Genomic DNA, 14,574 nt, shown 5'->3' with positions numbered 1-14,574 from the left:
CTAGCCAAGTACCATATTAACAATACATATACCCAGAATCAACAACAAGATATATACAAACACACAGACCTTAGGCCCAAGTCAAAGTTTTACCCCTTACAATCGAAGGGCCATCTCATCAATAGCTTTGAATCCCTAGTCACGAAAGACATTGACCGCATACAAAACAACTGTAAGGGAAAAACAATGAATATTACAAAAGCAGAAAGACAGGCATTACAAGAACTGAGTACCAACACTAACATTGTCATTAAACCTGCCGATAAGGGCGGGAGCATAGTTATTCTAAACACTTCAGACTATAATAAAGAATCAAATAGAATTCTGAGTGACAGTTCCACGTACGAACCATTAGAGAGGGACCCCACAGCAAAATTTCAGAAGACCCTGAAGGATTTACTTAAGGCAGGTCATGACATAGGGATACTGACCAAAAAAGAACATGAATACCTCAACATAACACATCCAGTGATACCAGTATTTTATTACTTGCCAAAAGTCCATAAAAACATAGAACATCCACCAGGACGACCAATAATATCGGGAATCAATTCCATATCCGCCAACCTGTCCAGATATATCGATACCTATCTACAACCATATGTCAGAAAACAAAGATCATTTTTACAAGACACTACAGACATACTGAATATTCTACAAGGGGTAGAATGGAGAGATGACCTATGGCTGTGTACTAGTGACGTCACGTCACTGTACACAGTCATAGACCACACAAAGGGACTAGAAGCCATCAAACATTTTCTTGCCCAAGACTGCACCTTACAAGCGGAACAAACACAATTTATCACCGATTCTATTGACTATATTTTACATCACAACTATTTCTGGTTCGGAGGGAAGTATTACTGCCAGAGAACCGGCACCACCATGGGAACCATATTCGCGCTGAGTTATGCAAATCTCTATATGAGTTATTGGGAAGACAATTACATCTGGTCCGGGCATGACTTCGGCGTGGGTCTGGTCCTATGGCGGCGCTTTATAGATGATGTGTTCTTCATCTGGGAAGGTGATGAAGATTCACTCACAAGGTTTTTGACACACATTAACAACAATAACTATAATCTGAAATTTACCACTGGCTATAACCATAGCAGTGTCAATTTTCTAGATATAACCATATGCATAGAAAATCACCAACTTCACACTAGAACATACACCAAACCGGTTGACGTGAATAGTTATATTCTGTCAACTAGTGGACACCACCATAATTGGCTCAAAAGCATCCCGATTAGTCAATTCACCAGAATTAGATGAAATTGCACCCAATTACATGAGTTCAAAACACAAAGTCAAAATCTGAAGGAACAATTCCTAGCCAAACAGTATGACAGGAAAGTAGTGGAGGAAGCATACCAGAAAATAGAAAATATGGAGAGGCAATCATTACTCAAATACAAAAATAAAAAAACTGATGATAATAACTGCTTCAAGACCGCATTTATCACTAAATTCAGTAAGGATACTAAACAACTTCAGAAGATTCTGAACAGACATTGGCACATTCTTAAGGAAGATGATACTCTCTCAGATTTGCTACCAGCCAGACCACAAATAATATACAGAAAAGCCTCCGACCTGAAACAAAAATTGGTCAAAAACCACATCAAGACCCATTCCGTTAGACAAATCACCTTAGGAAACACAGGGATCAGGAAAGGATTTTATCCCTGTGGAACATGTAAAAACTGTAGAGAAGGCTATTGTAGTATTAAAAGAATTGAACAATTTACATCTACTACCACTAATATGACATACAAAATACAACAACATATTAGCTGCAATAATACAGGGGTTATTTATCTGATAGAATGCCCCTGCGGCCTTCAATATGTGGGTCGGACCAAGCGTAACCTTAAACCTGCATATCTGAACATCGTTGTAATATAAGGAAGGGACTAGAAACTAATTCCCTTTCTTTACATTGTAAAGAAGCACATAGACAGGACCCCAAAGGGATGAGATACATAGGGATTGTCTGCTTGGAAAATAACTGGAGAGGAGGAGACTTTGAGGGCACACTGAATAGAGAGGAACTAAAATGGATCTACACATTAAAAACCTTTTATACCACAAGGTCTCAATGCAGATAATGAAGTTAGGTCTATTATAATGCAATAATCCATCCCCAGACTTCTCCTGTTAAATTATGCACTGCCCACTTCTGGTTATATAGTAGAGATGGTTACATATACATCTTTGCATCTAATCAATATTTAGATATCACCTTGGCACAGAAATAGGAATAAACGACATCCATACTGAGAATAATTCATTAGCCCACAACAAAGATGGCCGCCGCAACAATATGATCACCTATACCTCAACAAAGATGGTTGCCAGCATAGAGTACTTAAAGCCACACACAAGATGGCGCACATTAACCCCTGAGGAAGGCTGTATAGCCGATACGTGTTGGGAGGACACCCGCTGTTTTATCCAAGATAATCACACACATCGCCGAGTCCCACTCCTGAAGTCTCCTCGCGGCGCCGAGTTGAGCCACCGCAACGGAACTGCTGAGCCCGGGCAAGTGCATGATCTCACGAGAGTTCACTACCCGGAAGTCTCGCAGACCCACGGTGAGGACTCTGCTTCCCAGTCAGCGCGTGTATCCACGCGCGCTGACAGACATAGCGGAACGAGGGACCGGAAGGCAGAAGACTGAAGAAGTGGATGTCGCCCACCCGGAGGTGAGCGGTAAAGGACGCTGAGAGTAAGTTTGTGCACCTGGGGGATACGGGACGCCGCCCGCCAGACACAATCTTACAACAACCCGCGTGCATCATCAGACATTTACTATCTGTATATCAGAGAGACCATTGGTGACTAAAAGTAGTCTACCATTTCATAATTACTATTACTGGGTATTATATACGCAGGACATTGACTCTGAGACTAATATTCTAACTGATACCTACAGTCCTGGTTCTTTCATAGGTATCTATATTCACTCACAAACAGTGCACTTTATTTCTAAAAATAACATATAAGGGCATTGTGACCCCGATTTTTACAAATAAATATATACCAAGTATATTGGATTATATTAGTCTGTGCAGCATATTTATTTCAATCTCCATCACATTTAGCGCAGCGCTGACTTGGTGTAGCACTGATCCATATCACTTTGTATAGTGTATTTATCCTAATTGGATTTCATTTTTCATATTGCATCAGTGTAGCGCCGACCTAATCTGATTACTGTACTTATTGTTCTATAGTGGGTTGGGTATTCCCATTAAGGTCCGCAGCAAGCACGAATCACATACGACCCCTTAGATTCCTAGCGCGGGGTTTCCCATTCCTTTGTTTCTGTCATAGACTTTAGAGGGTTAAATAAGATCACTGTAAAGAACAAGTAAACTCACCCACTGATACCTGTGTTGTTTAATCAGTTAACATTTGCCACTGTATTTACTACAATTGATCTGATTCAGATTCGCGAAGACGATGAATGAAAACAGTGTTTAGAACCCATAATGGTAAATTGTCGGAAATGTGTGGTATACCAAGATGATAGCCTGTATTCATGTATTCACTGGAGCAGCATGGTAACCAGTCAAATTCTGTATCTAAGGTATCATTGCTGGGTTAATTTATTCTAGGATTATTTTAGCTAAAAACTTTTCCATGTACAGTGGCAAAGTACAAGCTATTCTAGACTACTTAGCTTGCATTCATTTAAAAGATCTCCAAAGGTTTTGCGGATTTTCCAATTATTATCACCAATGCATTTGCCATTTATTGCAGAAGTAGGTGTATCTGATCTAGGAGAGGGGCCATATTGTTTCAAGTCTCTGCCGTGGATAAAAAGTTGCATCCCCGTGTCTTTTTCTCACAGAACTTTTCCTTTGCTGAAATTAATTATGATGTGAGCAACAGGGAAGCGTTGGCTATATAATGGTCCTATCAGTATAGTTGGCATTGGTTAGAAGGCTCAGAGCAATGTGTTACAATTTTTACTGACCACAAGAACTTATTGTACATTGAAACAGCAAAAAGGTTTAACCCTAGGCAGGTTTGTTGGGCTTTGTTTTTCTTTAGGTTTAATTTTGTCATAACCTAGAAACCATGGGCCTGATTCAGAGCTGTACGCAAATGTCGCCACTGCTGTGTCTGTGTATGCATCTGCTGTGTGAAAATATGCAAATGTTGCAGATACCGAGGAATGTATTGAGATCCAAACATCTGCATACAAAGACACATTATCGGACGCAGACCCTTAGATTATCGTCCTCCTCAGTTAACCTATGGTTGAGCAGAATGGCCGTGTGTACTGAGATGCCGGAGCCATGTCTACTGTGTACAGAATCGCAGGCACAACCTGTAACGCCCCTCAAAATGGTTGCGACACCCCAGCATATGCCTGCATTCTCTCCCGTTACCTCCCCCAAACGCACTCGGACTGTCAATCACTTTGCAAATAAATCCTCACTGTGAGCGACTACATATGCAGTTTACCGATAATCATGCAACTCCATAAATATCGGCATAGCATACAAAACTGACTTAGGCCCTAGGTTCCAGTAATTTGAAAGCTGTTGCCTAATCTAGAAGTTGTTTACAGCAACATTCTGATCTGCCTCCTTATACACTTATCCCATCAGATAAAACTGTGGCAGGCCTTACTAAAGATTCATTTGTACTGTAGCTCAGAGACATGTTCCTTCATAGACACCAGTGGGTCGATTAATTGTCCCTGATAGTTTAAAGAAAGTTGTTCTGGAGATCAGTAAGAAGATTAAGGTTCTATCCTATACAATGTGGTGGATGTCCCTTTGGGAAGAATGTTAAAGAATTTGCTAAAACATGTCAGGTGTTGTCAGGATTTGGGGTCTGAGTATAGTTTATCCTCCTACCACAGGACCATCTGTGGTCTTGCAATTTCAGCGTGAGAATATTTTCTCCTCATCCAATGATTACCTGTACGTGTGTTCACTTGATATATTGCTGTCTCTTCCATCGCACTTTGCATGATCATTAAGTCTAATCTGTGCCTACTGAGCATGCAGGTGTCAGGGAAAATGGAGCCTGTACCATGTTTCCGGTGATATCTCTACTGCACATGTGCTAATCTATGAGTGTCTATCAGTGTTTTCTGCAGCACCGATACCGGACTCCTCAAAGGTGAGTATAATGTATGCATGCAGGGTGTGTGGTGGGGACCCATGTGCACCGCACACCCTGCATCCATTTCATATACACCACTGCTTGCTTGTATCCAGCGTGAAATATCAATTATTGGTATATCTTGGTAAGATTACTCCCTGCTTCAGCCGTGCAGTGCATGTATACTATCTGCATCTTCAGTTTATTATTAGCAATCTTGTCAGGGGTATCTTAAGAGAGGAGGGGGCCCATGTGAACTCCCCGTGCGGGGCCCCCTCCTCTCTTCCCGGTGGCCGGCAGCCGACTGACGCGGCTAGCCAGCCAGCGGAGCATTAGTAGACTCCGGGCACTAGAGTGTGCCCAGAGTCTACTGCGCATAAGCAGAACGCAGGGAAAATACCCACGGCGGCCATTTTCCGGTGTTCTGAGCACACCCGCAGTTGACACCCACCGCGGGACCACGGACAGGTAAGTTTACAATAATATTAGGTGCAGGGTGTGCGGTGCGGGGCCCGTGTGACCCGCACACACTGCACCCATTATAGATACACCACTGAATCTTGTCCAGTGTACATAACCATCAGTAGCACACACAGGGGGTGGGGGGGTTGTGAGTACCCAGTAAGGATACTGGATTTCAACCTCAATACGCACCTACCTATACCTTCTAAACCCTGCCTATAAACCTCTAAAATTGATGCTATTTGCGCAAAGAATTATACAGACCCAAGATACAGTTTATACATATGCACACGCTCTGGACCAGATACCAGCATCAGCAAGAAACCTCCATCAATCAGCAAGAAGACTCCAGACTGGGGTCACAACACACACATTTATACCCTTACAGAAACAGACAACACAATAGAGAGGTTTGTTGCTGATCCCATTGGTTCCCAGTGCGGGTGCATCTGTTACAGGATAGTTAACAGGTTGTTTCAAATGAACACAGGTCAGCCTCCAACAGCCTATTGCCTCCTCTATTTCCCCTGCATGCAAATCTAAGCTGTTGGTTTCACAAGATACATTTTGGTGCTTTATATCTCTACGGTCCATAAGTTGAGAATGCATGTTGCGATCTTAACAGCGATGATACCGGAAAGCTGATGAAGAAATGCAGATCAGTATAATACCAAACAGGCTTACTTATCACGTATTAAACATTAGATACCAAAATAGCCTTTATTTCACAGCATTTGTAATAAATGTATAAAACTTGGATCTTATACTTTAAAGCTATTGAACCTTTATGTGAGTGTGCATTATGTAAGGATTAGGGATTTGGGAAAAGACGCTAGTTAGGTTTATCTGATTTGGGGCAGATCTGCACGCGTGCAGCTAATAAACAGCGTTCGCATGCAGGATATTGTGCATTCGCTAATGTGCGTCATGTTAGCAGCGCAACTGTGCGTAATGTGCGGTGTTTATGCATGAGATTCTATTTATGATGGATTTAATATATATATATATATATATATATATATATATATCTCATTTCTTACTAACATTTTCAAACTACAATGCAAATGTGTTGTGGGCAGTGAGCTTCACTCTCAAACAGGGTGGAGACCCCCAACCGTGTTGGTGCCAGCCTGTCTGACAGTGAGTTAAAAAGAGCAGATTTTCTTACCATTGTTCATTCAGTCAAATTCAAGTGTCTGGGCCATATTACAATTGCCACAGCTACACCTGTCTACATATGGGGTCTCTCCATTTACATGCAAAAACACCCACAGTTCCTGGTGTATTGTTCTTTTCTAATTCCTTTTCTCAGGAAGCGGTTGAGCAAGGTTGTCCCCAGAATGGGCCTGTCATGGCTTCTAAAAAGATTATCAAAAACATTGCCATCTGTACTTAGCTCGTGAGTTGTAACTTAAAATGGCGCTGGTCGCAAAATGGCGTCTTGCAGATTCTTATTTTTAAGATGGAGTCTGGTTGCCATTCGCAAGATGGCGTCGCTCCAAGCTAATTTTACACTGATTCTGTCTCAGCCACTAAACCAGCTTCGACACCAGAACCCCCCTTCCCCCCGACAGCCTCGAGAGTAGACACCATGTTATTAAGCCCCACCCGCTTGCTGCAAAATGCTGCATTACGTGGATTAATAAGGAGGAGGTGTAGCCAATATGACACTATTCTATTAGAATTGCATCATTTGGCTCTGCACCCTCTCGATTGACCCACGAATTGTGGCATTTTGCCACTAGGGGGAGGAGCCTAATGACATGATGTCAGCCTGCCAGGTCCCATCCCCACAACTGCTGCAAGGTAAGTGTAATGTGTGTGTGACATATGTATTTGTGTGTAAGGTTTGTGTGACGTGTGTGTGTGTGTGTGTATATGTTTGTGTGTGGAAACTCCCCTGGAAAAATCCTGTGTTTGCCCCTGACCATCCTTCTAGCATTATTTCCTGCATACCATATACTGTGTTTTTGCCAGTTATACTAACAGCTATTTTCTGCACTCTGTATATTCTGAACTGTTAGCTGCAGTATTGTAATTGGCATTCTGCATCTTAACTTGTTTGCTGCGTGCAGGGTCAGACTGGCCTGGGGGGTCGGCTGGGGTTTTTCCTTTTGGGCCTATCGGCGTAACTATAATGGGTGAAGGGGCCACTAGCCGCATATTCCATCCGGACTTCTAGCATTTATTTACAATACCTAGAGATCTATACAAGTGAAGTTCCCATCGGCAAACCATAGATGGTGGGAAAAGTGACTCTTTAAAGTCTTTTGTATTTTTCACTTCCTCCAAGCCTTACTATCTGTAGTGTGGAATAGCAACAATATAACTAAGGCTTCTTGTTTTTTTACTATCTTTCAAATATGAAGTCTACAAAGTTACAATTTTAGTGACATTTATATTTGTTTTGTGTGTGTACTACTTACATGTTTTATATTTATGTGTAGAGTATAAGAAAGTATGTCCTCATCAAGATTAAAATTTATTAATACCTAATACATCCCGTTTTTTCCGTATAATTTGGACCGCGCAGCCATTATCTATTGTTATTCTAACAATATCTGCCGTAAAATGTAATGTTAAAAAATACCAAGCTAGAATGCAGCATATGAGATGTGAGAACACGGACTCAGGACTTACTAAATGTTATGATTTAATTTTTAAAAACAAAAAACAGTTTTTAAGTCCAAAAACAGTGATAAGAAAAATAAGGATAAAAATAGAGCTCTCCCTCATGTTGGTATAACCACTGACCTTTCCTACCTTTTCAGAGATGCACGGGAGTGAAGGGGGGTTGAAAGAAAGATAATGGGGGAGAGCGAAGGAGAGGTGTGGAGAAAGTGTTGGGGAAGGGAAGAGAGAAAAAAGGGGAGAGAGGGTGGGGCGGAGGAGTGAGATGGAGAGAAAGGGGCATGGAGACAGAAAAATAATAAATAAAAGGCAGGCAATGCCGGGCATTACAGTTAGCAGGCAAATATAACTTTTGAAGACAACATTATAACATATTCATAGCTCCCATTTATCCGTGCATAAAAAGATCTTTCACTTGAATCTAATATCCCTCTCTGATGTACACATGCAGAGATAATATGTTTGAAGAATTCCTGAGTCAAGGAGATAACACCTCTAGAAACCATTACCAATCTTTCATTCAGCACATATCTGCTGACACCTTTCTCACCAAACTCTAGGCTTTTCACAGTTATTTTAGATAAATTATACATTGTAACTCCTGCAGTCCACACATGGGGCCTGATGCAGAGATATACGCAATGCCGATTTTTACATAGAATGAGCCATTGTTTGCCATTGCGCATGCATGTAAGCCCCACTGTGCAAGCGCAGCAATTGTTTTGCGATTATTCCCACGCAGAGAATCCATTTGCAAAGTGAGTGACAGGTAGTCAGCGTTTGGGGGAGATAGCGGGGGGTGGCTAGGCAAACGGCATGGCTGCCTGATCTGCTTCGATGTTACTGATGTTTGCACTGTTGTACGTCGTTGGATAGATATGAGAAGGTAGCAATGGGCTTCCCTATGCTCGGCTGTGCTTTGGAAGGCAGCATATTTTAGCAACTGTGATTGCATTAGCGTACATCTCTGAATCAGGCACATATTTCAGATGTTTTAAAATCCAGTTGTTATAGGCTATATTTATTTTATTAACACATAATGATGCCATTTTCCTGATAGTTCTCAACAACCCATATTCATAGAAACAGTTTTCTATGAAATTTTGTGCATATACAATTGTAATGAAATTAAGTCATATTTGTTACCAGATGGAATTACCTGGGTCTTTTAAGAATTCCCAGACATTTCCATTGTTCATTGCTCAACAGCTTTCTTTTCCAAAAACAATAAATCCAGCTAGAGATCATTTAGGACACCTGCAGTTTTCATTGGATGGTCATTGAGCAATTGAGGTGGAAAAAATGTTGGATACACAGACGGTACAAGAATAGGACCAAAATTTAATCCACTGGCAATGATATGGCCCTAATAGTTCCTGGGTTGTAGGCAGGAATGTTCATGTACACAAATTGAGTGAAGCATTCCGTTGACGATATCATAAAAAACCTGGCTATTGTGGTTCTTTTACCCCCTCTTCAAGGGGGTAGTACTGTTAGATATGACAACAGATCTCCCTAATGTAGCTTCCGTCACTGGTAACAGATGTTTGGGCACCATTTCTGATCCAGTCATAGTTCTGGCCTGGTTGTTGGAGAGACCCCTCTAATGTCCTCATCTTATCTGGGCCACCATTCACTACACAGGTCACCATTCTCTACCCAGATGTGGCAGTGCCAGGCTGTATCAGTGTTCAGACTATTGATTCAGTCAAGTTTAAATAGCTTGCCTGGCTAATCAGTCACGCTGGTATTCATTCCTGCTTTGGCATAGTGACCTGTGCTCCTGAGATCTAATCATTTCTGACCCAGCCTTTAACTGCTTGCTGTTTTTACTATTTCTGATCTTGGCTAGTCTTATGAACACATTTGCTGCCAGTCTTGACCCTGTAATGTTATGCTGTCTGTCTGTCCGTCCCCAGCTCTTGATATCTGTTTGAACTTAATTTATCTGTGCTCAGACATAATTATTGATTATCATTATTATAATTTATATACAGATAAATTAATGGTCCCTAATTTGCAGTCCCTACCTAGCTCAATCAATCCATTAGCAATATATCATCTCCGATGTTGGCATTAATTGAATGCAAATGTATGAAGACATTTTTTAAATTGTGCAGCAACTTCTTTCCTCCACTTACATGATAATGAAGTACCTGCGTCTGTCCAATTTAACCCATTATTGTCTACTTGCAGAATGGCATATCCTTCACCATAAGCGCTTATTAAACGCAATTATATGTATCTTTTTCTTCCTTTGTTACATAACCCCATACATGCCTACCCTCCCTGTTTTCGCGGGAGGCTCACGATTTTTCGGGTAACCCCCCGCACTTCCTAGTGAAGTGGGCAGAATGAGAATACCCATAGCGATCGTGGGTCTCTGTGTAGGGGGCGGGGCTTAAAACGTGATTTGACATGGATCACGTCATTTGGCCCCGCCCCTATGCAAAATCTAGCCAATCGCGGCAATTTTCCCACGAGGGGGTGGGGCTTAATGACACGAATAGTCTGGCCCCGCCCCCATCATCCCCCTCCTGCTTCTCTTACCCGGGCTTCTCCCGGGAAGAGATTTACAAAGGTAGGCAACTCTGCATAACCCTGGCTTCCAACATAGAGAGGCGAGACACCCCTTGACTTTATGGTCTAAAACAGGCCTTACCTATGTTCCACAAATTACTGATCGTTGGACTAGGAAGCCACTGCTGTTCTCGCAAGCTGCTTTCAAATACCTGGTCCATAGACCTTTTCCTCTAGCTCAGTGGTTCTCAAACTCGGTCCTCAGGACCCCACACAGTTCACTTTTTGCAGGTTACCCAGCAGGTGCACAGTTGTATTCATTACTCACTGACACATTTTAAAAGATATACAGGTGCAGCTAACAATTTCACTAGTAATTATGTGAGGAGACCTGCAAAACATGCACTGTTTGGGGTCCTGAGGACCGAGTTTGAGAATCTGTGCTCTAGCTTATCTCCAAGCTCAACATTATGCTGCCAGAAAAGAAATGAGTGCGCTAGATCCGCTCAACTACTGTATAGTATAGACAGTTGCTGCTGACACCAGAGGGTATTCTGCCAATAACCCTCATAAATGTATAGATAAAAAGAAAAGAGATGTCTGCGCAGTCGTCTATACACAAATATAAAGGCTGTAAATTGTTATATAAATTTATTTAAACATATAATTGAACTGCAGTTCAGTATAAAAACATAATATAACATCACATGAAAAGCATCACATATAAATCACTTAAAGTGTAGTAATAGTAATAGTATCTATTACTTAATTGAAGGTACACTGGAAAAAACCAATGGTTACGAACATTAGCAGATACAATAATCAAAATGGTAATTAATCCCCTCTGTAATGGGGGGTAAAAATTGGATAAGGTAGCTGATATAGTCACCAGTGCGGACCCTGATATCAAGGTTAGTGTCCTGTAGGCTACCATGCCAGCGGTTTGCCTACCCAAATAGAGAGGGTTCTTGTATCCAAATGTAGCACCGCTACAGCACTCACCAGCTCCGGCGTGTGAATGTGAACAAAGTCCAGTAGCAGGTGCAGTGCACCGCTCTAATGTAAACCCCAAATAGCCGCTCCAACAGCTGATGGCTCCAGCATATAGAAAGGGAGCAGAGTCCCACACTGATGTGTGTCTCAGAGCTGTGCCGCTCCAGCGGCTAAGTGCTCCGGCGTGTAGAGATGAATGTGGGATCCAGCTGATAACGCAGCTCACCACGCTATTGAGTGGAGTAGTGTGGGGTAGATTATTGGAGCTTACAGTGAATAGCTTGGTATCCAATAAACCGGAGGCAATGCTGGTGAACACACAGATATAAATAGCTTTTTATGCCAAATAGCTGGAGAAAGGTGATGAATAAATAAAAAGCAGTCCACTAGAGTCCTTCCTTGACGCATTTCTCTCCTATGTCAGGAGTTTTGGGCATAAAAAGCCATTTATATAAGTGTGATCCCACCTTCATCTCTACACGTCGGAGCACTTAGCCAGCGGGAATGGGCTCTCCATCCCGAAGTCTTTCGGCGCCTGGTGTTCCGTTGGGGCGTTCCTCAGTTCCTTTGGAGGCCATGAGATCTATCACCAATTACCTCTGTATTGCTCCAGGACAAGGGACCCCAAGGCAGTAGGAGCGGATGCTCGGTCTCTACCCACTCCATACAATCTGTTTCCTCCTTTCCCTCTAATCCCACAAGTACTCAAGCGCATCAAGCGTGAATCGGTGACGGCCATTTTGGTGGCTCCGGATTGGCCTTGCCGAGCTTGGAACTCGGATCTTCTCTTCCTCCTGGCGGATGATCCTTGGCCTCTTCCCCTTCGATCAGACCTCCTGCAGCAAGGCCCTTTCATTCACCTCGATTTACCTTGGTCCTCATTTGACGGTGTGGCTCTTGAAACTGGCATTTTAAGAAGTCGGGGCATTCCGAGGCAGGTGATTCCGACCATGCTTCGGGGCTCATAAGCCGGTCACCTCTGCTCATTATCATAGGATTTGGAAACCTTGTGTGTCCTGGTGCGAGTTGTGTGGTTCCTCCACTTCCTCTTTTCATTTACCTCGCCTCCTTCTTTGTTTTACAAAGAGGCATGGATGCGGGGCTTAGGTTGGGTTCCCTTAAGGTGCAGGCTTCTGCATTATCTATTTTCTTTCAGCGTCGGCTGGTGCTGCTTCCCCAGGTTCAGACTTTTCTCCCGGGAGTTCTTTGTGTGCAACCTCCCTTTGTTCCACCTACATCCCCATGGGATCTTAACCTTGTTGTTTCTTTTCTTCAGTCCATGCTCTTTGAACCTTTGGATGACATTGATTTGAAATACCTTACCTGGAAACTGATTTTGTTTTTAGCGTTTGCTTCTGCTAGGAGAGTTTCGAAATTGGGCGCCCTTTCTTGCAGGTCTCCCTATTTCGTTTTTCATGAAGACCGGGCAGTACTACGTACCTGCCCGTCCTTCTTACGTAAGATGGCATCGGCTTTTCATATCAATCAACCTATTGTGGTTCCAGCACTGAAGGATTCGTCGGGTGCCTCAGACCCTCTGGATGTGGTGCGGGTCATACGAATTTATGTATCTCGCACTGAGGGGATCCGTAAGACTGATGCTCTTTTTGTTCTTTATGAAGCGGCCAAGTGGGGTTGGCCAGCATCCAAGCAGACCTTAGCAAGATGGTTCCGTGTGACTAACAGTCAGGCTATTTTAACTAATTCTTTGCCCCGCCCATTTCCATTTCTGCGCATTCTACGCGCTCAGTTGGTACTTCTTGGGTGCGTAGGGGGGGCTTCCGCTTCTCAACTTTGTAGAGCGGCTACTTGGTCCTCTCTTCATACCTTTTTCAGGTTTTATACCTTTGCAGCCTCGGATGCTAGTTTTGGCTGTAGGGTGTTACAAGTTTCACAGCGCTCTTCCTCCCATGAGGGGGGCTTTTGGACATCCCCAGTGTTGTAACTCCAGTGTCCCCTAGTGGATGAAGGAGAAAACAGGATTTTGGTACTTACCGGTAAATCTGTTTCTCCGATTCCACAGAGGACACTGGACACCCTCCCAGCGCTGTTTCCTGTTGTCTTAGTTTCCTGTTCTGGTTGTTTTCTTCTGCACTCATTGCTGCAGTGTGTTGTGGTTTATGGTGTGACTGCTGTATACCGCGCAGTGTGGTTGCTTCGTGGTTGTGCTCTTATCCTTTTTCGCTATTCCTTCTCCTTTATGTGTTTCCTCAGTCTCCTCTCGAGCAAAGTTTTTTAACTGGGGCTGATGGGGCATAGAGGGGGAGGAGCCAGTCACATCTTTAGAATTTTTTTTAAAGTGCCACGCTCTCTCGACCCATGTCTATACCCCAGTGTTGTAACTCCAGTGTCCCCTGTGGAATCGGAGAAACAGATTTACTGGTAAGTACCAAAATCCTGTTTATTTGCATACCCTCTCATATTTGAACTTTAAATACCACAAAAACAGATTCTTTAGCTTCCTGGTTTGCTGGAACGCAATTGAAACACGGGGTGATTCAGCAAGGATAGCAATTGCAAAGCTGCACGGAGGCAGCAGTCCTTGCTATTATGCAAATGCAACAGGAGGTGTATGACACTCCCTGCTGCATACCGCCAGCCAGCTGAGTAAGCCTCAGCTTACTCAGACTGGTGAGCCCAGGACATTGCATCGGTTGATGCAGTCCCTGGTCTTACCACACGCAGAAAATGAGGTGGGAACGCCCAATCCAACCCAGATCCTTAAATGCCTCCGTCTGTCAATCAGGCAGAGGCATAGAAGAGTCTGCGTGCAACTATGCAGGACCTATTATCCACATTTAAGGTGTTTACACAGTTGCATTTATATACACT

The sequence above is a fragment of the Taudactylus pleione genome, unplaced genomic scaffold (genome assembly GCF_031769625.1).
Source record: "Taudactylus pleione unplaced genomic scaffold, aTauple2 ptg000256l, whole genome shotgun sequence".
Lineage (NCBI taxonomy): Eukaryota > Metazoa > Chordata > Amphibia > Anura > Myobatrachidae > Taudactylus > Taudactylus pleione.
The sequence above is the reverse complement of the archived record's forward strand: the minus strand, read 5'-3'. Positions refer to the sequence as shown.